General features: G+C 57.8%; 1 protein-coding gene across 2 annotated transcripts in view; it reads right to left on the reverse strand.

The window, feature by feature from the left end:
* The window catches only part of NOS1 (nitric oxide synthase 1), an 86,169-nt gene that overhangs the window by 61,884 nt on the left and 728 nt on the right, over positions 1–23,557 (reverse strand). The window contains exon 1 of one of the 2 annotated variants that reach the window (XM_054219926.1): positions 19,917–20,042. The exons of the other annotated variant lie outside the window; for it this stretch is intronic. The gene's annotated coding sequence lies outside the window, so the exon portion shown is untranslated. Of the gene's footprint in view, positions 1–19,916; positions 20,043–23,557 lie in introns of those variants that run through there. 2 annotated transcript variants of the gene reach the window in all.

Here is a 23,557-nt window from a genome sequence, read left to right on the forward strand (position 1 = left end):
CAGGGTTTTTATGGGTGTGGAGCGAGCCGGTGCAGCCCTCATTAGGAGACACTCTGCTCTCCAAATCATACATCTTTTATATAACCTCATTTCCAGCCTGGCTTTTCTTCCCCCTCCCTCCCTTTGCCGGGGAGCATCACCCACCCCCCCCCGCCTTCCCCAGCTCCCCCACCAATTAAAAAGCCGAGAGATTACCCCCCACACACACCCCTCCCCTCTCCCGGCCCCCACTTGTTGCCGGGAAGCTCCTCAGCTTGTCCCGAGGGAGCGGGGGCTCTGCCTGCCCTCCCAGCCCTGCTCCACCGGCACCTGCCCCTGTACCCCTGGAAAGCTGCAGCCCCCCACCTTCCGGCTCCCAGCCAGGTTGTGCTCCGGGGGCTGCAGAAAAGCCCCCTTCTTTCCCTGACAGCAGGCAGCCCCCTCCTGCCAGGTCTACCCCTGCCCTCTCTGTGCCCAGAACGGACGGCACCAGCCCTGCCGGGTACCCCCCAGTGCCCCCAGCATCCCCCAGTCAGGCAATGCTGGGGCAGCCCTGTCCCTCTCCCAGCTGCCCGTACCTCCGCTGCCAGAGCTGAGCCTGGGCTGCCCAGCGGGGAGAGGGCGAAGGGGCTCCTCCTCACCCCGCTTCCCCTTCTGACTCTTTACTTGCCCCCGGTAAGGCCCAGTGCAGACCGAGGCTTGACATCAGTCCCCAGGCTTTGCAATTGTGCTCATTCCCATGGCAACAACAAACACACAATTATAGATATATAATATTATATAAAGCCAAGCGGGCTCTCGGGCAGGAGCACGAGGTTCACCTGCTTGTAGCTTCCTCCGCAGCCCGGGAGGCAGCTCCCACCGGAGCACGGAGCGGTGGCTTCAGCCTGCTGAGGATGCACAGCCCGTGGATGCCCGGCAGCTCCAGGAGCCAGCCCCGGCCGCCTGCCCCACTGCCTCTCCGGAGGCAAGCAAGTAAAGCACGGCACAGCAGGTGATTCAATTACAAAACTTCCCACAGGGAAGAGGAAACGGAGCAGCCCTGTTCCTCCCCGGCACGCGGGGAGTTCCGCAGAGGCGGCGAAGGGGAGAGGACAGGCAAACGCAACAGCAGAATTGGGGCCGGGGCTGCTTTCAACACACTCCCCCCTCCTCACGCTACCCATACATCAAGCTGTATCGCACTGTCTGGGGCTAATGAAAACATAATTATGCCTATTTAGATGCAGAAGGACTAATCTAACAGTAAGCCGCATCTGCTGGGATCCATTGGGCAGGGAAACCTGCCCCGCGGAGGGATGAGGGGCGCACACCGGCAAAAAAGGACTTCGTGACCCAGCCGCAGGCTGAAAATTGTCTGCGCTAAGGAAAGTCCAAACCCTTCTCCTGTCAGGGCTCACGTCTTTGAGCACGGCCTCGGGTGCTGCAGGGCTGTGCGTGCTAGTGATTATCAGGGAAACTGGCCCGGTCCCCCTTGGATGGGGGTGCAGGCAGACGGGGGTTAGCTGGAGGTCCAGCTTGCACAAGGCTGGTGGGTGTGATGGCACTGGCGTGGTGTTCGAGGGGACGCCGCAGTGCCAAAGCCACCCTGACACACGACATGAGCTCCGGCCGCCAGCACCTCGCCGCTTTTCCGCCCTCCTACCGGCCAGGCAAGTCTGCAGGAGACGAAACCACACCGGGGAAGCCAAGCCCTGACTGGGGGGGGTGCTGGGATCCAGGCGAGTGGGGCTCCCTCTGCACGGCTCTGGGACCACCACTCCGCCAGCCCACCCTGCCGCCGCACCCTTGGCAGGATCCCAGCCCTCTCCACTAGCCCAGAGCTTAAGAAAACCCGATGAGCTCTAGCATCCGCGGGCCACATCCTCACCAGGGCACAGCCCTCCCTCACCTGCAGAAAACTTAACGGGACAACGCTCCTTGCCGGAGCCCGTAAATCCAGGCAAGCCAGGAGCAAAGTGTCGGTGTGAGAAGGGAGCTGCTGGCCTGCACGTGTCCTGTGCACCCCCCCTGAGACCCAGGTAGCCTTTCCCTCCCGTTGGTAGCCATGAGTCAGGCAGAAAGGAAGGCTCGGATGTTCATGAACAACTAACGAGGCAGATGTTGGTCTGTGAGGGGAGAAGGTGGAGTGAGACCCATTCCGGCCCATCTGCACCCAGGGAGCCCCTTCCCGCACAGCTCTTGGTGTGACAGCAAACGTTTGCACCACTCCTCCCGCAAAGAGCATTTGTGGACAGGATTTCTCCGTAGGGACCACACTCCCTTAATCCTGCCTTATCCACTCAGGTAGCCGAGAGCCCCGGAGAAGAAACCCCAGCTCCGGAGGAACCCCCCCGCACCCAGCCCTGCCGAGCCAGCCTCGTCCATGGAAATTGCTTCCCCCCCCCCGGCTCCACTTCTCACAGCCGGGAGCAGATGCAAGCGGCGCTACCGAGCAAGTTATCCCCCAAAACTGCTCAGGAGAGGGGACAGCCTCCTCCCTGCCCCTCGCCCAGCTGCTCCCCGGTTCTCCTTTCTCCTCTGAAATCAGCTCAGCGCCGCTTGCTCCCGGCCATATGCTGCCAGCGCTTGGAGAAGCCAAATATAAACACAGCAGCTAATGCTCGCCCAAGTTTCCTTTCCCTCCCCCCCACCCTTCCTGGCCCCGAAGCTGGGTTCTTTTCCCCTCTCCTGCTGCCCTTCATTCTCACCCACCTCTCTTTGGGGAGCCGGCGGCTCCGTGGGCTCCAGCGGGGAGGTCGGGGGCTGGCAATGGGTCTCTCACGAGGGACGGGGGGCCAGTAGCCAGCTCGGCTGCCGGGGCTCGCAACCCGCCGGCGGGAACGTGCCGCTCAGGATGCTCGGCTCTCTAAGATCCTTAGGAAACCGCGGCCTCGGCACGGATCACACACACACGCACACACACAATATCCCCGGCAGCCGCGGCTCGGGAGTTATTCGGCTGCTATTTCTATGCAACTCGAAATGTGTTCGAGGGATTACCGCCCCGGGGGAATAAAGAAACGGCTAAACATATTTATACTAAAGCTTAAGGAGGCTATGTAACTGCACACACACACACACACCAGCTGATAGGGGGGTCTGGCACCGAGACTGCAGCGATTTGGGACAAATCCCAGGATTGTCTGTCTGTGCTCCAGTTTAGAGCAAGTGCCTATGCTGGTGCTTGCCTAGAGGTGGCAGTGAGCCTTCGCTCTCCTCCTCTTCCCGAGCACAGGAGGGCCTGGGAAGTCCCCAGCCGAGCCGGAGCTTCGCGCACTCTCTCGGCTGGGTTGGCCGCAGGTGAAGTGTTTGCTGGGGGGCATAAATACAGGGGGACCTGTGCCCCCATGGCAGACCCCAGGCGGGACCTGTAAGGAGTCTCCCTTGCCTCCGTCCCCGCTGCGTGGCGGGCGCACCCACGCCATGGGCTCAGGGGGGGTTCTTTGGCGTCCTCCCCTCTGCCAGGTGCTCGGGGGGGAAAAGTCTGGGGTTTGATCAAGTCCAGGCTGCCCTGAAAACTGGGGAGGACACGGCCAAGGGGAGCTGGTTTTCACAAACACCCCTCTGCCGGCTCCGCCAGCCCACAGGCTGCAGGACATGGCTGGGGTGAAACACTTTGCTTCAGGAGCTGTAACGAGTCCTGAGCTATCGGGCAGAGACGTGGCGAGGCGAAGTCTTCCATCACATCAGCGCCTTTTCCTCCCAAAACCACCCTCCCTTCCACCAAGACGCCTGTAAACCCCACCGAAAGCCAACTACGCGTCTTAAACCTCCCTGCGCTGGGGGTTAGGGTTCGAGACGTGCTGCTGGAAACGTTCTTTCGGAGCGCACCTCGCGGCCTCCGAGGGCATAAAGTGGGTTATAAAGGGTGATCTCTCCCTCTCACACGTACGCACGGGCGCGCACACACACACACACACAAAATCTAATAAAAAGATATTAGTCGAAGAGTATTTGGCTGCTGGCATTCAACTAACTCAAGCTTCATACAGACACCAAAGAAATGAAATTATGGGAGCACACAAACAAGAAATTCCAGGGGGATGAATTAATGTTTCATCGCTATTACAGGGCAGAGAATTACCGGTCTGTCTTCCCTTGCAAGTCTTTTTCCTCATGCTTCCAAATGCGACCCCCCCACCACCTTTAAAAGGCACGGTAGCACGTTTCCTCCAGCCCAAAACCCTACGGGCCTTTCCATCCAAATCAAAACTGCTTTCATCATCGTTTTAGGTCAGGTTGCAGAGCTAAGAAACACACCAAAGTTCAAGGACTTTTCGCAAATCCGGGCTCTAATTGAGCCAGATTTTTTAAAAAAAAAAAAAAAAACCCAAAAAACAAAAGCTGCTTTAAGACCTTGCTTCCCAAGCTGAAAGAGTTACTTCTGGGTTATTCAGATGCAAACGCTGTTTTGCGACGCCAGTGCCTGAGCCACCCCCCCCCCAGCAGCTGTAAGTTTGGGGGCAGATGCTCAGCAGCGGCAGAGCTCCGCGACTCCACTGAAATCAGCAGAATCGAGATCATTAAAACCAGCTAAAACCAGCCAGTTCCCAGTATTTTATGCCATTTGAGTCCCTGTTTCAAGCCCGCTCCTCTCTAGCGGGATCCGGCCCCCGCATGGTACCTTTTAACCTCTGGATCAATTATTGGGGTAATTACAAACTAGGGAAAAAAAAAATAAAATAAAATCACTTTTGTGTCAACCTTAAACAGTGCGTTTAGAGATTTGGGTTATTTTATTTCCCCCCCCCCCCGCCCATTAAGCAACGCATTTCAGAGCGCCGTAGGTTAAAGGCTCTTTCCGAAAGACCCGAATCCCTAATCTTAAATGAAAAGTTATCACCGGAGGACCTTGGGGTGGGTGGTGACAAACGCAGGAAAGGGCCCTGCGTCAGCCCGCGCCCTGGGTAAATAGGGACGGGGAGGAGAGCGGAGGGCTCGGAGCAGGCTGAGAAGCCTGATAAGGCAAATCTGCAAAGCATTCACTGCGAAAAAGAACACAAAGCAAACCCAAAAGCAGAGAGAAACAGCTGCTGTCGAGCTCTTAATTTCTAAAAAAGAGCAAAAAGGAAAAAAAAAAAAACAAAACCGACAAAAAAACCCAAAAATCCACACGCCAGAAATACTCCGCAACCCACACCCCCCTGCTCCCCGCAGGATGGGTGGGGAGGGAAGCTCCAGCCTCCCTGGTCCCCCCCCCCCCCCCAACACACCAAACCCACTTAAGTGAATATTTGGGGCACCCCCCCATTGCATCCACCCCGGCTTCTTCCAGCCTGGAAGGAGCAGCAAAGCGACGCAGCCCCAGCTGCAAAGACCAAGGGGAAGGCGCTAACGCGAAAGGTTGATCCCGGCCCCCAAATTCCTCACAGCAAAAAAAAAAAAATACACCTCCCTCTTCCCCGCCCCCCCCCCCAAAAAAAAAAAAAACAAACAACAAACCAACCCCTGGGGGGATGCGCAAGCACAGGGGGACACAAAGATATTGGTCACCCACCTCCGAAAACCACGACCCAGGACCTCTCCCAGCCCAAAGGCGTGAGTCAGCAGCTGCCCCCCCCACCCCAAAAAAAAAAAAGGGAGAAAAACCAAGTCGAGAGACAGAACCGTGGGGTTTCCCCCCCCCTTTTCTTCCCCCAACCAAACAAAAGAAGGGCGGCGCTCGGCCTCTCCACCGAAGTTTGCAGAGGCTATGCCAGGAATTCAGATTTATTTCTGGAGTGACTTTAATGGGATATTGAAAGGCTGTTGTGATTTAAAAGTATTAAACAGCTTCTCCTGCCTAAACCACGATGAAGCAAACCCTTCCCCGAACCACTTTGTTCGGAGCTGACGAGTACGGCCGGGGCTGGGAGAGCTCGGCGGCCCCACGCAGGATTGAACATGCCAAGCCCCAAATTCACAGCAATTTACAGCTTTTTGGCTACCTCTAGACACAGCTCGGCCTCGGTGATTCACCTACCTCCAGGCTGCAAGAGGCTCCCCACGGCCGAATCCTGGCTCGCAGGCAGGCCCTCTGGGTTCAGGCTGCTGGAAGCAGGGCCAACCCCACTAACGAGAGGGAACTGGGGCTGAGCAGCTCACTGGTGTCACCTGTGAGAGCTTCGTTAGCACCCAGGACCCCATCCCCGAGCAGGGCTGAGGTCAGCTCTACCAAGGTTGACGGAAACCTTGCCTGGGGTTTGAGAACGTCCCTGACGTTTCTTTGCGGGATGACCGGTTCCGCATGGATTTCAGCCCAAATCCCAGCCCCTTGCTCGGCATCCCGCTCATTCCAGCCGCCTGGGACCCATTTTCACGCACCTCACAAAAGCACCCGGATTTTTGAGGTCTCAGCCCTCCCATTAAGTTTGCCCGAAATCGGCTGGATTTGTTCGGAAAAGGCGGGCGGATAAACCAGAGCCTAGCTGGGTGAACCCTGTTTCCTTAGGAAAGCGGTGCCAAAGGTGCCCCCCCACCCCGAAAAAAAGAAAACCAACCCCCTAAACCTTCTAGCGGTGGTGTTGGAGAAGGGAAACGGGTGGTGCTGGAGAAGGGAAACGGGTGGTGCTGGAGAAGGGAAGTCATGCCTGTGTTCAAAAGTTGGAGGATTTCCACTTCTCGGTACCTCCGGCGGGTGATGGTAACTCCACCACAAGGGTGGCATCGCTGCCCACAAACCCCAACCCAGCTGCTTTGGAGGCTGAAATATGTTTTCCTCGCTCTCCAGCTGGAGTTCCCCTCCCAGGCTGGGCTGTGGTTAAGTCCCAGTCAAGGAGAAGTTGCCTTGTCCGGTCCCACCGCCCAGCCCTGGGATCCTGCCTGGTTTTGTAGAGGGAGGAGGCGAAATCCCGGGAAATCCTGTCTCTCCACGCCAGGAAAAAGCTGGAGAGGCCCCAACTGCTTTTATTTCCGGGCTCCTGCATTCCCTGCTGCATCTTAACGCGCTTCGGCTCTTATGAGATGACTCGGTTAAGTCTGGATTAAATTGATCGCCGCGACATTAACATCTGACCTAGGGTTTTGCCGTAGCTGTGCGCTTTCGGGCTTTTCCTAACAAGCTTGCAGAGATCCTTGCCTTTCCGTAATGCCTTGTGCAGGGCTGGTGGGTGATCTGTCTGCCGGCCCCGGGGGCCACGGCTGTAGGACTCGCCGTTCCGCAGCTCTCCAGCTCCATCTGGTTGAGCTTCTGCTCCCAGCCCGGCTCGGGACCCGCGGGTGATGGGTCCCACCTGGCGAGGTGGGAAGCGAGGTCCCAGCAGGAGCAGCACCACCATCACCCTCGGGATCCTTCGCCGGCCACTTCAGCACAGGGGACGGTCCCTTTGCCATCAGGCCACCAGCAGAAGCCCTTTAGGAGGTGGAAGTTGGGTTGTGGCTGTGACTCCTCCAAACTCCCTCAGTGTCCCCCAGACAAGGCTGTCACCGCTGTCAGATGGGTTGGATCCCCCTCTCACCTCACCAGTAGATACTGGAGAAGAGCCCAGGTGGGAGGATGGAGACCCAGGGGCATCGCCCCCACACCGGCCAAGCACCATGGCTGGTGGATCAGGACGGACCCAGCCCCATTGCACCCATCTCCTGAGACCAGTATGGGATGGTCGTGGGCCAGGAGGGAGGAGAGGTGCTCAGAAGATGCCAGGAGAGCTGGCATCCAAACCACTCAGGTTTTTATTTTATTTTATTTTTTTAGCAATGTGATTTTACCCATCCTCATTTGAGGGTGTTTGCAGCAAGAGCAGCTGATGGCCTGGAAACAGGCTGCGAGTGAGGAGCGGGAGGCATCCATCCACGCAGCCCGAGGGAGAGCTTTGAGGCTAAAAACACAGTAAACAGGAAAAACAGCCCAATGAATACAGAGGCCACCTTGGCCCTGTGAAGCCCTACCCCGTGAAACGCTGGAAAACCACCGCCCGTCTCGCCAATCCCCATTTATACAAATGGGGAAACTGAGGCACAGAAGGGGCCAGGACCAGCCAACACATTTGCAGCACCCCTGGGACCAAATTTCAAAGTAAAAATTAAAAAAAATAAAAAAACAGATCAAAGCACTTTTCTTTTTCCTGCTGGATGAGAGACAGGGCTCGGGGTTTTCAGCTGTCGGGAATCCGTCCAGCAGGGGAAAGGCTGGAAAACGCTTGCCCCAAAGCACCAGCCGCAGCCGGAGAAGCCCATCCCGGCACTTGGCAAACAAAAACCTTCTGTTTGCCATTTAGGCAGAAATAAATTAGAGAAAGAGACGCTTAAAAAGAAAGACCAGAAAGAAAAGGAAAAAAAAAAAACAACAAAACAACAACAAAAAAAAAACCCCAAACAAAACCCCAAGCAAGATCGAGCAAGAAAAAAGCTGTTGCGAAACACCACGTCGCAGCAGGCGGATCTCTCCCTGCTCCTTGGGCTGCCGCAGAAGCTCCCAGTCCCAAGCCGCTCCCCAGCAGAGAGACCATGCTGGAACAAGCACTGGAGCAAAGAGCCCAGCCCTTCCCTGGTGGGGGGGGAGGTTTGGGGGGTGGTGGTGGGGTTGGCTTCTCGTCCCGGGGTGAAACGAGGCCGGTTTGGGAAATTTGGGAAGACCTGCAAGCAAGTTGACGGAGGAGGAGGGGAGGGATGAGGCGTTAGCAGAGGCTGCGATTGCAGTCAGCGCATTACCCGCGGTTGAGGTGCGTTACCCTGCGTCCGAGGTGGCCCCGGGGATGTCCCGTCCCCCCCCGGTGTGACCCAAATGTCACTCCTGCCACCGATGCCGCCCCTCAGGGCTCAGCAGCCGGGAGACCTGCCGTGTGGGGGAGTCACGCCAGTCCTCTCCAAAGCCCCTCGCCGGGAGCAAGAGGAGCTGTTTGAATCAGAAACGCTTTGTCTCATGGATTTTGGGGGGGGGGGCGAGGAGGTGTTTAATGCAGCCGTCCCTGCCGGGCTGCCCCGGGGTCAGCAGCCGTCCCCACGGGGCTGATGGTCCAGCACGAACGGTGGATGGCCTTTGCGCTAACGGCAGCTTCCACCACAGGTTTACACCCCCAAACCCCTGGCGTTTTGCACAGACCGTGGGGCCAGACCCATCTCTGCCCTGATTTCACCCCAGCCAAAGCAGTGGGGCCGCGGTGACGCTGCCGAAGCGGGACGGGACCGGCGCTGAGCTGCCCCCAGTCCAAAGCATCCCTCGCCTGCTGCCTCCGCCGCCACATAGACCCCAGAGACCTCCTGGGGCAGAGCAGGGGGCTGCTGCCTTCCCCTCCTTGTAGCCAGAAGTCAGGGCCAAACACACCTTGGAGGCTTCTTGGTGTAACTCAGCTTCCCTACAAAGAAATCGCTGTCTTTCTAGGGCGTGTTTTCTCCTCGCTAGCCCCGCAGCCCGTTTGCCCTTCCCCTCTCCGGCATCCTGCTGCTTCGCCAAGAAGCCTCTCTTCGCCGTCTCTGAATTTTGGAGCGATATCACAACCTCGAATGTGTTTTTCTTGCTCTCGGGGTCCTATCAACCCCCCGCAGAGGAGGACAGGGCAGCCTGTTGCCCTGAGCTGCACCCGCGGGGCGCAGGAGCGAGCTGCAAGAACCGGGCACGTCTTGAGAGCTCTTCAGATCTTTGATACAGTCGAGAGGCAGACGGAGCCTGAGACAGGCTTCCCCCTCCCCTTTTTCTTTCTCTCACTTGATTTTTTTCTTCTTCCCTACCCCCCCTACCCCCCCTCCCCGCGCCGACCTTTTATTCCCAGTGCCCAAGAACATTTAGTCTGGCCGGGAAAAGGAAATCTCATTACAGAATTATGGTTCATTTAGCAAGTCCCACTGGAAGCCCTGCAATAACCACTGGCTTCCTAACAGGATTAGCCAGTGTCTGAACCTCCCCATCTCGCCGCAGTCGTCTCCACTCCCCACAACAGGCTCGAGGACCCCAGAAAACCCCGAGGAGCAGCCACAGAAACCCAAGGTGCAGGTGGGCCCGGAGAAGGAAAGGTTGATGGGAGCCGAAGATTGAGGCTTCGTCGGTGTGAACGTGGGCACATGCTGGCAGAGGTTCCAGCAGACGCTCTCCCAGGCTCTCCACCTACAAATCCCACTTGGCTTCGCCGTGGCCAGCAGGGCGAGGGGGGGGATTCTGCCCCTCTGCTCCGCTCTGTGAGACCCCCCTGCGGTGCTGCCTCCAGCGCTGGGGCACCAACAGCAGAAGGACACGGAGCTGTTGGAGTGGGGCCAGAGGAGGCCCCGGAGCTGCTGGGAGGGCTGGAGCCCCTCTGCTGGGAGGACAGGCTGAGAGAGCTGGGGGGGTTCAGCCTGGAGGAGAGAAGGCTCCGGGGAGACCTTGGAGCCCCTTCCAGTCCCTAAAGGGGCTCCAGGAAAGCTGGGGAGGGACTCTGGAGCAGGGAGGGGAGCCACAGGATGAGGGGGGACGGTTTTACACTGAGAAAGGTCAGATTTAGACTAGATCTCAGGAAGAAATTCTTCATTTTGAGAGTGGTGAGCCCCTGGCCCAGGTTGCCCAGAGAAGCTGTGGCTGCCCCATCCCTGGAGGGGTTCAAGGCCAGGTTGGACGGGGCTTGGAGCAACCTGGGCTGGTGGGAGGTGTCCCTGCCCGGGGCAGGGGGGTTGGAACTAGATGATCTTTAAGGTCCCTTCCAACCCAAACCATTCTGTGATTCTATGATTCTTGGCCTCTTCCAGCCTGATTCATTCTCACTCAACGGTGCATGACGGTTCCCACAAGGGGACTGAGGATATTAACTCAGAAACACAAGCGAGATGCTGGAGTGATGCAAGATCTGCTACAGCGTTAGTCAAATGGGACGTACGCTGTCTGCTGCACCTGAACCACTACCGAGATGTTCATGTAAGTTTGTTGAGGGTCCTCCTGACATCTGTCTTGGAGTCTACACGAACGTGGAGGTTTTAGGTTGGCACCACATTACATGGCAACATGTTTTGTGGGGTCGTTAAGATCCCAGAAGAGCTAAGACCATATTTTTGCCTTCAGTGATGCTGAAATCTTGTAGCTTTTTCCATCCCTGTCCCCACTCAGTACAAGGAAGGGTGAAAGGGCACTCAACTGGGTGCAGCCATTTGTATGAATCCACCTCTATGAACCACGGATGAACATCTGCCTCTTGCCACAAATCCACTCCCAGCCTTTCATTGCCGCAGCGGTTTATACATGGAGAGAAAGCAAATGCTGTCCCCACAGCAGCCGGCAGAGATGTCAGGCTGAGAAGGGCCAAGCCAGCTTTTCCAACACCGCCTGGAGCTGGCAGCATGCTTGGCATGACAGCCCGGCCCCGGGCAGGGAGGCAGCGGCGGGAGCATCGCAGAGTACACCGCCTCCAGCCATCAATGAAGAAGACGGACATTGTCCCAGTGGCATCCCTCCGGGTGTCACCTCGGAAAGAAGGAGTGCGAAACCCAGGCAGGAGTTGCCTGGTGTGCTTTCCTTTAGAGCGGGGAGAGGCGGCACAGCTTTGCTTTAACCAAAAGCAAGGAGCAGGAAACTTGGTTAAGTTTGGCAACACCGTGCTCTCACCACTACCTTACTCCATCACCCATCATCTCCTCGACCTAGCTCCATCACACATCATCTCCTCGACCTTAGTTCATCACACATCATCTACTCCACCTTGCTCCACCACACATCTGCTACAAGGCGTTTTTGCCCTGGCAGAGCCCACACCAACCCCCGCAGGGTGCAGCCCTGCAGATGTCCAGGTGCCCCATGGTCCCCTGGGATCATAGCCCACTACGGTCCTTCTCCAGAGAGGGGTGGGATCCCTAGAAGGTGCTGGATCCCACCCGCAGCCCCATGTCCAGACATGCCTCTTCTCTCTGACAACACAAAGAGCCCAGAGCTCTTGACTTTGATGCTCCAAGTGAGCCGGGATGACTGCAAAACATCATTAGCGCTGGAGGAAATAAAAGGCCACGGAGAGTTATTTTTTCAAGAGTGAGCACTGCAGCCCTGTCCCTGCAGCTCCCATGACATTCCAGCTCTACCAGCAGATGTTTCCATCATTAACAAGACTTTTGTCTGAAGGTGAAGGGATGCGGTGGCCTTTGCACCGCTGCTAACGAAGCTGCGTGGGCAGGGGTTAAGTGCCGGGGGGTCAGCCCGGTGCTCAGGTAGCAGCGGCAAGTGGGGGTTTGTGCTCACAGGGTGAGAGGGACGTTCCCGCGAAGGCGATGGGGACCTCGTGGGTTTTGCACGGCCGGTCCTCGGGGATGAAGCACGGGGTGAAGAGAGAAGTTGTGGGAGGAGAGAAGGGACGGATGATGCAGAGCCGAGAGTAGGAAAAGTTTCGCTCCCGCCCGCGCCATGTAATTGGGTTTGTGGCATCTCGCTCAAGCCAAGAATCGAGTAAGAGGCCGAAAGGGATGAAGCGTTTATGCGGCTAATGAGAACACATGGGCTGTAATCATCCCTGCTGGTGAGAGCCCCCGAGGAGGGTGTGAACCCCCGCTTCTGGCCTCCCACCAATCTCAGGTCATCGGGAACACAAGTGGATCCTTCCTGGGGATGACAGATGATGTGTGTCTGGCAGTCTGTCTGTCCTGGGTACCGGCAGTGAGATGCCAGAGGATGGGCAGGGGAAGGGACTTCTGGTGCCTTGCCCAGGCAAGGATCTTCTCGCTCCCTCCGTGCAGAAGTTGCTGTTGTACCAGTCACCTTGGCTTTTGGGAGGATTTTTTAGCCCCTTTTGGCCGCAGACTGAGCTGGCACAGAGGTGCGAGCGCTCTGCCTCCCTCTAGCCCTTCTGCAGGGAACCCCTGAGCACCGTCACCCTTCCCAGCACTGCTCCTTAGCACCGCTGAGCAGGACAGAAATGTTACTCGGTGAGCCGGGAATGAAGAAATCCGACCTTCTAACACAACCACGTACAACATCCAAGAGCATTCCCATCCAAGAGCTGGGAATGAAGAAATCCGACCTTCTAACACAGCCATGTACAACATCCAAGAGCATCAGAGGAGGGGATACGGGCCCTGAGCCGGGAAACCTGGCTGGCAGCGAGTCTTGATACAGCTCCACACCATACGCTGCCCAAAGCGGCTGTGCAGCTTCCCCCCCCCCCCCCCTTTTTCCATTTTGTCTCTCCTCTTGTTTGTTTGTTTGGCCATCCAAGCATTTATCAGCAGCAACGGGGTCTGGCAGCCCAAAACTATCCCCAGGGAAGAAGTTCTGGCATCCAGCGGCCAAGTCAGGAGACTCTGGAAAGTTGTTCTGAGCCTGTCTCATCTCACGACTTGACATATCACCGCTGTCCATTTCCCTTCCCAAGGAAATCTGATTTGTTCCAAAGTTTATAGTTTCAGTGACCTAATCCCAGCATAGTTGTTCCTGTTTCCCTTTAATTTACTGCCGCAGCTTGTATTAATTGATGTATTGCAGAGGGCTTGAGCCAAGCTAATTGTTTTAGACAAAGAAAAAAAAGAAGAAAGAAAGGGAGATGTGAGGTCCCTTAGTGGATTACGAAGGTATTTGACTGGGGAAACGGCAGCCACCAGAAAATAGCAATATCTCCAAACAGAAGAGAGGTGGAGGCTCTCCAAGATGCCGTTCGCAACATGCCGTCATGTTCCCTGCAAACAGAAGTATCTTCCCTGGGATGACCTTGAGGAGAAAGGCAAAGTGAGGGAGAGAAGGGCTGTGATGTCCTCTCTTCTCTGCCGGGGCCGCCTTCGCCCCTTCGGCTCTGCCCTCGCCCAAGGCTGCTTCTGCCGCTGAATGATAGCGGGGATCAGGGGAGCTTCCTGAGGACAGGAAAAAAGGCAAATGTCACCCATCATCCAGCAAGGATGATCTAGGGAACCACAGGCTGCTCAGCTTGCCTGAGAAAGGGATGGAGCGAATCCTCCTGGAAGCTGTTTCCACCCGTGATGGGCGAGAAAGTAATTGGGAACTGCCAGCAAGGATTTATCAGGTGTAAATCACGGCCAATGGCCCACATCACCTTCCAGGGTGAGAAGATTGGCTCTGTAGACGAAGGCAGAGCAGTGCAAGCTGTATAACACACTTGAGGGAGGCCTTTGACAGAGTCTCCTGTAGCATCCTTGTGGACAAATTGTAGGTAAGGAGATAAATACAGGTCAGGGCGCACTCTCAGCTCATTTTCAGATGACAGCAGAGAGGGGGGAGCAGTTGACGTGCTGGAAGGCAGAGCCGCCTTCCAGAGGGACCAGGATGGGCCGGAGAAACAGCCCAACGGGAGCTCAGGGAATTCAAAGGCAAACACTGAGTCCCGCCCCTGGAATGGGTTAACCCCAAGTAACAGGACAGGCTGGGTCCAAATGGCTGGAAAGCAGCTTTGGAGAAAAGGGTCTGAAGATCCTGGTGGACAAGAAGAACCATGGCTCAAATTGGCTAAAGCCAGCTGCTACCCTGGACTGTATTATACCCCTCTATTTGGTACTTGCAGGTCTGGAGGGTGTCCAGTTCTGGGCTCCCCAGGGTAAGACAGACATGGACACACACGGAAGTCCAGCAGACACCACCAACCTGATCAAGGACTGGAGCAGGAGCACACAAGGCACAAGGGGAGGCTGCAGGATCTGGGCTCCTTCTCCCCAAAGAAGAAGAGGGGAAGAAGAGACCTAATGGCTAACTGGAAGCCCAGTCAGCTCCCCAACTTCACCTAACTGGAAGCTGGGGAGAAGACAGCGGGAGGTCACCAGAGGCAGGATGAGATGCAACAGCACGAGCTGGAACATGTGAAATTCCAACTTGCTGTTAGGGGGGGAAATATGTGCCCCATAAAGGTGGTCAAACACGAGGGATCTTTTTCATCCTTGGAGTTATTTGAAACTCGGCTGGGTCACGGCCCTGAGCAACCACCTCTGAGCGGCCCTGCCTTGAGGAGGAACGGCCGTGGTGCAGGGCAGAGCAGAGAGGTTGCTTGTGCGGGGCAGGTTTGGAGACCTCAGGCTTAGTTTTGCTGCTTGGTTTGGAGCAGAAGCCGACAGAGAACAAGGCAGAGGAGGAAGAGGCCTCAACTCCACCAGCTCCACCTGATGGGACCACGCAGTGTTTCTCCTACCTGACGTTCAACGCGGTGGTAAGCCAGGTCCCGTCCCATGGGAGTGGGCAGCAAGGGAGGAAGCCGGGGGGTGTGTGTGTCTCCTCTCCCCTCCCTCATCTCCCTGCCCCCCGTCCCTACCCCCTCTCCTCCATCTCCCCTGGGAGAGACAAGGCCAGAAGCAAAACCCCAGCGCCGGGTCGAAGCGAGACCTTTCCGTGGAGCACCGCAGGGTTGAGCACGGCTGCCGGCAGAGAAGCGTTTTGGAGATGGGGATGCACGGAGGGGCACCCCGGAACGCTGGCAGACCCCGGGAGCAAAGCCCAGCTCCCACAAATCCCCGACACCCCCTGAACCGCACCGCCATCCTATTAAATTATTAAAGTTTTTCCAGGCAAGCAACTTGCTCCTTGTTGTTTTCCTGGCCGAAAGCCCCCCTCCCTCCCCTTTTACATAAATCAGCCCAGGCTCTTTCAGCACGGCTCTCACGGAGAGGTTGATTTATTCGGGAGCAACACAGGGAGTTTCCAGATTAACACTAATTGCTCTCCCAAATTACTTAATAGTTTAAATTGCAGTCCTCTCTTTGGAAATCATCTCAGACAGTTCAATAAAAAACTATCATCGAAGAGACAACTGCAAATTGATAAAGTCTTTGAGACGAGGCTAATATCATTGCTGTCTGGCAAATTTATTCATCTGAAGTAACACGGGGAGGATAAACACCCTCGCTCGGTGAGGAAGACACTGCCTGCTACCGAGTTGCTCAATTTGCTCTTCCAGAGATGCTTTTATTACTTGGAGAGAGCCGCAACACTACCGAAACAAGGCGACCGGCTGCAATTCCTGCGAATAAATAGCACCGGCCTTTTCCTCGCAGAGAGGAAAAAAACAAAACAAAACAAAAAACAAGTTAAAAAAAAAATATAATAGTAGCGATAACAATAACAATAATAAGGGGACCGCTTGTGCTAGTTATAATGGGCTGCAGGGGCTGGTGCTCCCCTCCGGTGGGGGCGGGGGGGGCTGCTGGGGGCCGGTGTGGACGCAGGAGCCGGCTGGCGGCCAGCGAGCTCCTGCGGGGTTGAAATTGTCACCCGGGAGGGGAGGGGAGAACTTGTTTCATTTTGGCCATTTCCCAATTTCCCAGCCCCTCCGGGGGCAGGAGATGGGATGATGTGGCTGGAGGGGGGAAGGCAGGGAGGGCGGAGGGGAGGCCAGGGCAGGGCTGGGAGGTGCGGGGGGGTGGGGGGGGGGTCACGCAGATTGGCGGGGGGGTGGCTCAGCATCCTCCCACTGCAGGGAAAGGGGGCACTGCTGGAGTCACCGGTGGGGACACAACCCTGTCCAGGAGCCCCAAAACAGCCTAAAGGTGCAGGACCAAGAGTACGGGTGCAACGGAAGGACCAGGGTGGTCTGGGGAGAAGCTGGCCAGGACAGACACCTCCATCACACTGGGAGCAGCCCCTCTGCCGTGGAATATTTGGGGCTCACTGGGAGCATCCCCTCCACTGTGCAATGTTTGGGGGCTCACTGGGAGCATCCCTTCTGCTGTGGAATATTTGGGGCTCACTGGGAGCAACCCCTCTGCCGTGGAATATTTGGGGCTCACTGGGAGCATCCCCTCCACTATGCAATGTTTGTGGGCTCACTGGGAGCATCCCCTCTGCCATGGAATATTTGGGGCTCACTGGGAGCATCCCCTCTGCTGTGGAATATTTGAGGCTCACTGGGAGCATCCCTTGTGCTGTGCAGTATTTGGGGCTCACTGGGAGCATCTCCTCTGCCATGGGATATTTTGGGGCTCACTGGGAGCATCCCTTCTGCTGTGGAATATTTGGGGCTCACTGGGAGCAACCCCTCTGCCATGGAATATTTGAGGCTCACTGGGAGCATCCCCTCCACTATGCAATGTTTGGGGGCTCACTGGGAGCATCCCCTCTGCCATGGAATATTTGGGGCTCACTGGGAGCAACCCCTCTGCCGTGGAATATTTGGGGCTCACTGGGAGCATCCCCTCTGCTGTGGAATATTTGGGGCTCACTGGGAGCATCCCCTCCACTATGCAATGTTTGGGGGCTCACTGGGAGCATCCCCACTGCCGTGGGATATTTGGGGCTCACTGGGAGCATCCCTTGTGCTGTGCAGTATTTGGGGCTCACTGGGAGCATCCCCTCTGCCCTGCAATATTTGGGGCTCACGGTGCAGCCCAGGAAGGCGCATGCCCAAGGTCAGGCAAGACCTCAGCACCGCGGTGGCCAGGCCCACCGTCCCCAGGTGACTCCACTCCCCGACAGCCCCCCGGGACCCCGCACCCCCTGCTCCCACCCAGCCAAGCCCCCTGCTCCCCGCAGCACCCTCCGCTCCCCGCGGCCAAGCGAGTTGCTCATTTCCTCTGTTTTTAAAACCATTTCTGGAGGGTTTGGCCGGAGGGTGGTGGCGGGGAACAGGGTGTTTGCTGACATCGGCTGATGGGCAGCAGCTCAGACCCATCTGCCTGTAACACAACCCCCCAACCCACGCCAGGTCCCCTCCGGCCCCCGACGCAGGGCATCACACCAAAAACCACAGCGAGAAGCTCCCTGGTGGGTCAAGGAGGGGGCTTACATGCGATGGGCTCAACGAAGAGGCAAAAAAAACCAAACCCCAAGCTCTTTCCCTGGAGAGCGGTGCGGGACCGAGGGGGTTACCGTGAGTCGTTGCCCAGCACGGTGCCAGGAGCCACAGGGATTTGAGAGAAAGCCCGGCCGATGGCTGCCATCTGCTCCTGGCACCTCGTGCCGCTGCCGGAGCCCGAAAGCAGGCGAGTGCACGGAGAAAACAAACCGCAGCCAGCCCTCCTCCCCGCTGCGGCCAGCCGAGAGCAGCCGGGGGGGCCATGGTCTTCTCCAGCCAAGCTGCCAAGGCTCTTTGGGGTGTTTAAAGGGCCGCGAAACGTTGCCCGCATCGGCGGTTTCACAGCCGGGGACATGTCCCCCTGTCCCTCGTGGGACGGCTGGAGGTGGCGACGCCGGCGGAGGCAGCAGGAGGGACGGGGAGCAGCTTGTGGGATGCTGTGGGGTCCCCAAGGATGCACTGACAGCATCGGTTCTCTGCGCCACGGCGGTGGGAGCACCGCTGCTGAGAGAGAACCTCGGGCAGGGGCTCATCCTCCCGAGAACACGCGGATGCTCCTGGGGCTGCAGCTGATGGAGGGATGCGGCGGCAGAGCCCGCGCTAAAGGGCACTCGCGCGGCGACCCGCAGGGCCACGGCTTTGATGCTCCCCCGGCCGCGGGTGGCAGCGGCGTGGAGATCCATCCCCATCCCTCCGGGAAGGCGTCCAAGGGAGCCGGCTTGGCAAAGAAGCCAATTAAAGCAAGAATCGGGCAAACGGCGAGCGCCGGCACACGGGCTGCAGCGGCTGGGCGGCCTCCGAGCCGCAGGGGGAAAGCAGCCGAGTTTCCTGACCCGCATCCCAACCGCCCCCCCCCACTCGGGGCTCGGTGAAAGAAAAACCCTTAAAAAAAAAAAAAAAAAAAAAAGAAAAAAGAAAAGTCTCATTCATCATTCAGCTTCTGTTTGTTTTCTGCACTCCGCTAAGCTCAAACAAGCAAAACAGATTAGCTGGGCTCATTTGTTTCCTACTTAATTACACCTCTTCGGCGCTGATGTAATATTTCAAGATTTGGGTTGCTAAGGCTGAAAATCCACCTGCCCCCCTCCCACACCCACCTTGGCTTTTCATTCCCATAATGAAAAAGCCCAGATGGGGATTTTTTTTTTTGGAAAAAAAAAAAAAAAAAAAGAAAAAAAAAAAAACCACCCCGAAAAAAACCCACCCAAAACAACCCTCTAATTATTGAGGAATTCAACGCTCTGAATTCAGAAGCTGCCAGCCAGCGCTCAGGTTGTCAGAAGCAGATGGACGGCAGCTCCAGCTTTTGATCACGGTCCCCAAAAAAACAAGGAGGAGGGTTGGGGCGGGGGGGGGGGAGGGGGGGGGTAAGGACCCTGCATCTGCAGCCCCGGATAACTTCAGTCGTGTGTGTCGTTCCCTACCCTCCTCCCCTTCCCCCCCCCCAGGATTGCTTTGGCATCAATAGGACTTCCCAGGAAGCCGGAGCAGCTGCGTGCCGATGCCGTTTGCAGGATGAGGTCCTTGCCGGAGGAAGGAGCCGCACGCCTCCCCGCAGAAGCTGCTGCGCCGGCTGGAGGTGCCTCCCTTCCCCCTTGGGCTGCTCTTCTTCCTCCCTTCCCCCTTGGGCTGCTCTTCTTCCTCCCCTCCCTGGCCCCCGCGGCCGCCCCTCCGTGCCCGGCGTGGCTTGGCCCATGCTAAGATGTGCCAAAAATTTGCGGCGGCTAATGAAGGCGGGAGCGCGTGGCACGTAAGAGAAGCTAAAGGTCCCAAAAAGCGCAAGGGGATGCACACGGGAGGGATTTTTTTTTCAGGCTTCCAGTGCATAAAATGGTCCTGTGGACCCCAGACCCTCGACCTGCTGACCCAGGAGGGAGCTGCCGACCTCCTGCCCCGGCCAAAGGGATGCCGACAGCAACACCAGCCCACCCTGCGAAGGTCAAGTTTACACCCAAGACGAGGGTTGGAGACCCAAAGTGACCCCCCTCTGCGATTCCCAGCCAAAGGGAGCAGCAGGAGACGGGGAGGTGGGGGGCAGCCGACCCCCACGATTCCATTCCGAACAAACCACGGCGCTCCCACGCCTGGAAACCTGCTCGGGTGGGACCCAAAGACATTCACACACACCCCCCCGGCCACGCGGAGCCACCTTGAGCCTTCCCCCTGCCACCCCACAGCCAGCCCCCCCTCCCAGTGCCCTCACCGCCCCCGAGCCTTACTTCTGTCTGGAGAGAGCCAGGCATCAGGCATGGCACCCCGCTCGCCCCCGCCGCGGATGCCGCTTGGCCGAAGCCCCGCTCCTCCCCTCCCCGCCCCGGCTTGGGAGGTTTCGGCCCCCCAAAAAGAAAAAGCAAACAAAAAGGCAACACACACCCCGACTCCATGGCTCCGCAGCCATCCGAGAGGCAGGAGGCCGGCTGGAGCAGGGGAAGAGAAAGGGCTTGGCTGGCGGTGGAGCCGGCGGAGGGGACGGTGGAGCCGCGGGAGGGGACGGTGGAGCCGCGGGAGGGCTGCGTGCGCGACGCCGAGCCGCCTGCGCGGCCCCGGCCAGCTTTCCCACGGTGGCACTCGCCCTCGCCAGGGCCCAGCGGTGGCCTCGTCCCCTCCCCAGCCCATGCCCAGCACCGCGGGGCTCTCCCGGCACCCGCTCTGCCCATCACCCCAGCCAGGGCATGCCCTTGGGTCCCCCGGGGTTGAGATGGGGGTACGGGGAAACTACTTGTGGTGTTTTGGGGGACCAAAATACCCGCCGGGCACCCGGTGCCAGCGCAGCCGCAGAGTCCCCGGCGGCTGACGGAGGAGTTTAGTTATTCAATAACTTTTAACCTCCCCAGGTGGAAGCCGCTCTAAGCTCGCCTAATCACCCAAGCTGGCTTTTTCCAGCTAATTTTCGGGCATTTAGTGGTTTAGGATCCGTCTCTCCCTCCTAGCAGCTGGTGGGGTTGGGAGGAGGGAGGGCGAGGATGGGAGCAAGCAAGAGATTGGGGTTCAAAACACCCAACTAATGGGAAAAATTAGAAGGCGAAAGCCCAGCAGACCCTCGCCGCCGCAGAAACGGGCTGCAAAGGGCTGTCCCCTCCTTCCTGGGGACACGTGCGGGGGGGGTGGGGGGTGGATTAGGACCTTTTCTGCTGCAAAATGCTTTTTCCAAAGCAGAACAAGTCGCAGACGCGGGGAGAAGGCTGTTTCCGTACCACAGCCGGGGCAAGCAAGGCTCTTTTGCCTTGAACCAGGGCAATTACATGCGTCTATAAGGAAGGAGTAGTTTTATTCTAACCCACCCCCAGAAAAGCAAGCAAGGAGCTCTCGTCCTTGACGCATTGGTGGGGTTTTGTTTGAACTTCACTTCCCCGGCTCGATCACGAGATAACGGGTCTTTCCGGGCATCTTGAAGGGTTTTTGCATTGATTTTTCTCAGCTACAAAGCGAGGGGGAGCAGAAAGGCACCTGCAGGCACCTCACCATGGCTTCGACCCCGTGTGCTGCAAAGTCAGGTGTGCCCGGACAATTAGGATGCATCGGAGGGCTGCTGCAATAATTAAACCAGCGCTTTGAGATTCAGTCACTACCAGGGAGCCGGTTGTCTCCCGTCCCCTCCTATCGCCCCATCCAGCATCCACCCAGTGACGGGAGAGCTGCACCTCGAGGGGCTGCTGCAAAGCCCCTGAGCTTCCCCGGCTCGGAGGCAATTTGCTTCTTTAAATTTAAGAGATTTTCACCCCAAGTGAGATCCCGGCAGCCCCGAGCAGGGAGGGATGCTCTTGACCCCGCACATCGCACCAGCCTGGACGTAGCTCCCTCGCCCGGAAGCCTCAGCTCAACCCCAAGGAACCCAAACCTCGTAAAATAAAAGCAGTTTTAAAAACATCCTGCCCTGCTTGCTGTCAACACCTATAGACGAGGGCCCTGCTGTACTTCACCCCAGCCCTTCCCACCCCAGGGCGACTCGGATGCTGCTCTCAAGAGCAGGAACGTTCTCCCCCCGTGTCCTTCAATCGCTCACCGTTTGCCTGCAAAACCCCACTTTTATCCAGCTGCGAGCGATTCAACCCAGAGTTTTCCTCTCCCAAAGCCAGAGTCGGTCCCCACTGCTCCGAACTGGGGCAGTTTTACCAACAAGTCTCCACGAGAAAGACTTTTGAGCCATCGCCTGGCGGCGAAGGCATCGGGGCCGGTCAGTATTTTGGCTTTTACACCCCCGGTTGTGCCCTCCCGGCTCGGGCTGGGGGAGAAGCGGGATCCATCCCTGCGTATCAACCGGCTTCGTGGAAAGAAGGAGGCGGCAGGTGAAAAAGGCGCTCTGCACTGATTTACAGAAGATTTTTTTTCTTTTTTTTTTTTTAATAATCGACTAGAGGCATTTAGCGAAGGGGCTGGGACACGTCCAGCCGTGCAGGAGGGAGCTCCAGAGGGATGCCCGGACAGGAACGGGCAGCAGCTCCCACCTGGGGCAATTGCTATTTTATCAGCTTCCCAAGGGTTTGAAGGCAAGCCCTTTGCCTTCCCCACCTTATCTCTGCAGGCCAGAGCGTTTTGAGCCTCCGCAACAGTTTTCATCCACCCCTTTAATAGCTGAGCCCAACCTTCCCAGCCTCTCGGCGCCCCCCCCAGATTCCCCCCACCAAGCAAACAGACACCCCGGCACATGTCCCCACGGCAAAGCCCCATCCAGCATCGCCCCAAACCCCTGTGCCAGCCCCGCCGCGCGCGGACCCAGCCTGGGATCCCGACCCACCAAGCATCCCCAAAGTCTCGCTCACCGCTGGGTCCGAGGACGGCCGCAGCGCTGCTCCCCTGGGAAAAGCAGTCCCACGGGTCCTCCCTGGGAGGCCGAGCACCCGCCAGGTGTGGGTGAATAGCACCCAGGGGCCCCTCTCCTGCCAGGTGCATTGTATTTAAGGTGTGGGAGAAAGCGCTGATAATGGGGCAATCCATTTTCCTCCCGGCAGGTTTGCTCCCAGCCAAGCCCGGGGGCAGGATCTGGGGGAAACCACCGAGAAGGTTTTGCTCAGCCACGGAGCAAGGGATTCCCGCCGCCGAGACCTTCCGCTTCCCAACACGGTGCCTACCCGGAGCCTTCCCGCATCCCTGCGGATGCGAGCAGGATTCATGACGGGTAGGCCGCAAAACCCATGCGGAGCCCATGCCACCTGGCAGAGCCATGGTTTAATTGCTCCGCCAGCGCGGATACGCAGCTGTAAGCGTAAAATGAACTCAGAGGCAGCCCAAGGTGTTGGGTTTTGGGGGCTCTGGGTAGGGAGCAGCGGCCGATCACCCCGTGGTAGGATGCCATGGGATAATCCGAGCAGCAAAGCCCCCGGGCGAGGAGTAAGGAAGGACCCGTCCTCACCCCGGATGCTGGAAAAGGGGCTGCATGGAGCAAGCAGCTGAAAATAGGGGTATATAAGTTAGATCTTCAGAAAGCAAGCAGCGCGGCCCAGGTCGAGGAAGGTCCTGGGTGCTCCAAGGATGACTTCGCCGTGCGCGCACTCACACACGGCCACAAGCGTTATCACCCATCGGATTTGCAGACCCAAAAATAGCCGCCAGTGAGCGAAACCCAACCCGGGGCTCGGGTCCCGCGGTGGCACCGCTCTAATCTCGGTGTCCGAGGAGTTTGGGGGGGTGGCTTGGCTGTCCCCTCCCGCGTTTCCCCCCCACCCCCTCCAAAGTCACGGGGCAGCGGCCAAGGCCACGAGACCCCGTTGGTGCAACGTCAGCTCGACGGTGCCAGCAGACACAGAGCAACAGCCGGTCCCCAAGCTCGGGGCATCCCCGAGCACCTCAGGTCACAGCAGCCAGCAAACCCAGTGCCGCAAACACCCCCCTCCCCCCGAAAAAAAAAAAAAAAAGCTAAATAGGTATTTATGGAGCATGACTTTGCGAGAGACCTTCACGAATCCCCCTGTGGGCTCCTAGAGCTGCTGCGTGACCGGGGATGGTCACGGGAGGTGCAGTGCAGGAGGAATTCTGTCCCTTTGCCCCGCAGAAGGGCTGTATTTGCCCCAGCAGAT

This window comes from Rissa tridactyla, chromosome 13 (assembly GCF_028500815.1).
Source record: "Rissa tridactyla isolate bRisTri1 chromosome 13, bRisTri1.patW.cur.20221130, whole genome shotgun sequence".
NCBI lineage: Eukaryota > Metazoa > Chordata > Aves > Charadriiformes > Laridae > Rissa > Rissa tridactyla.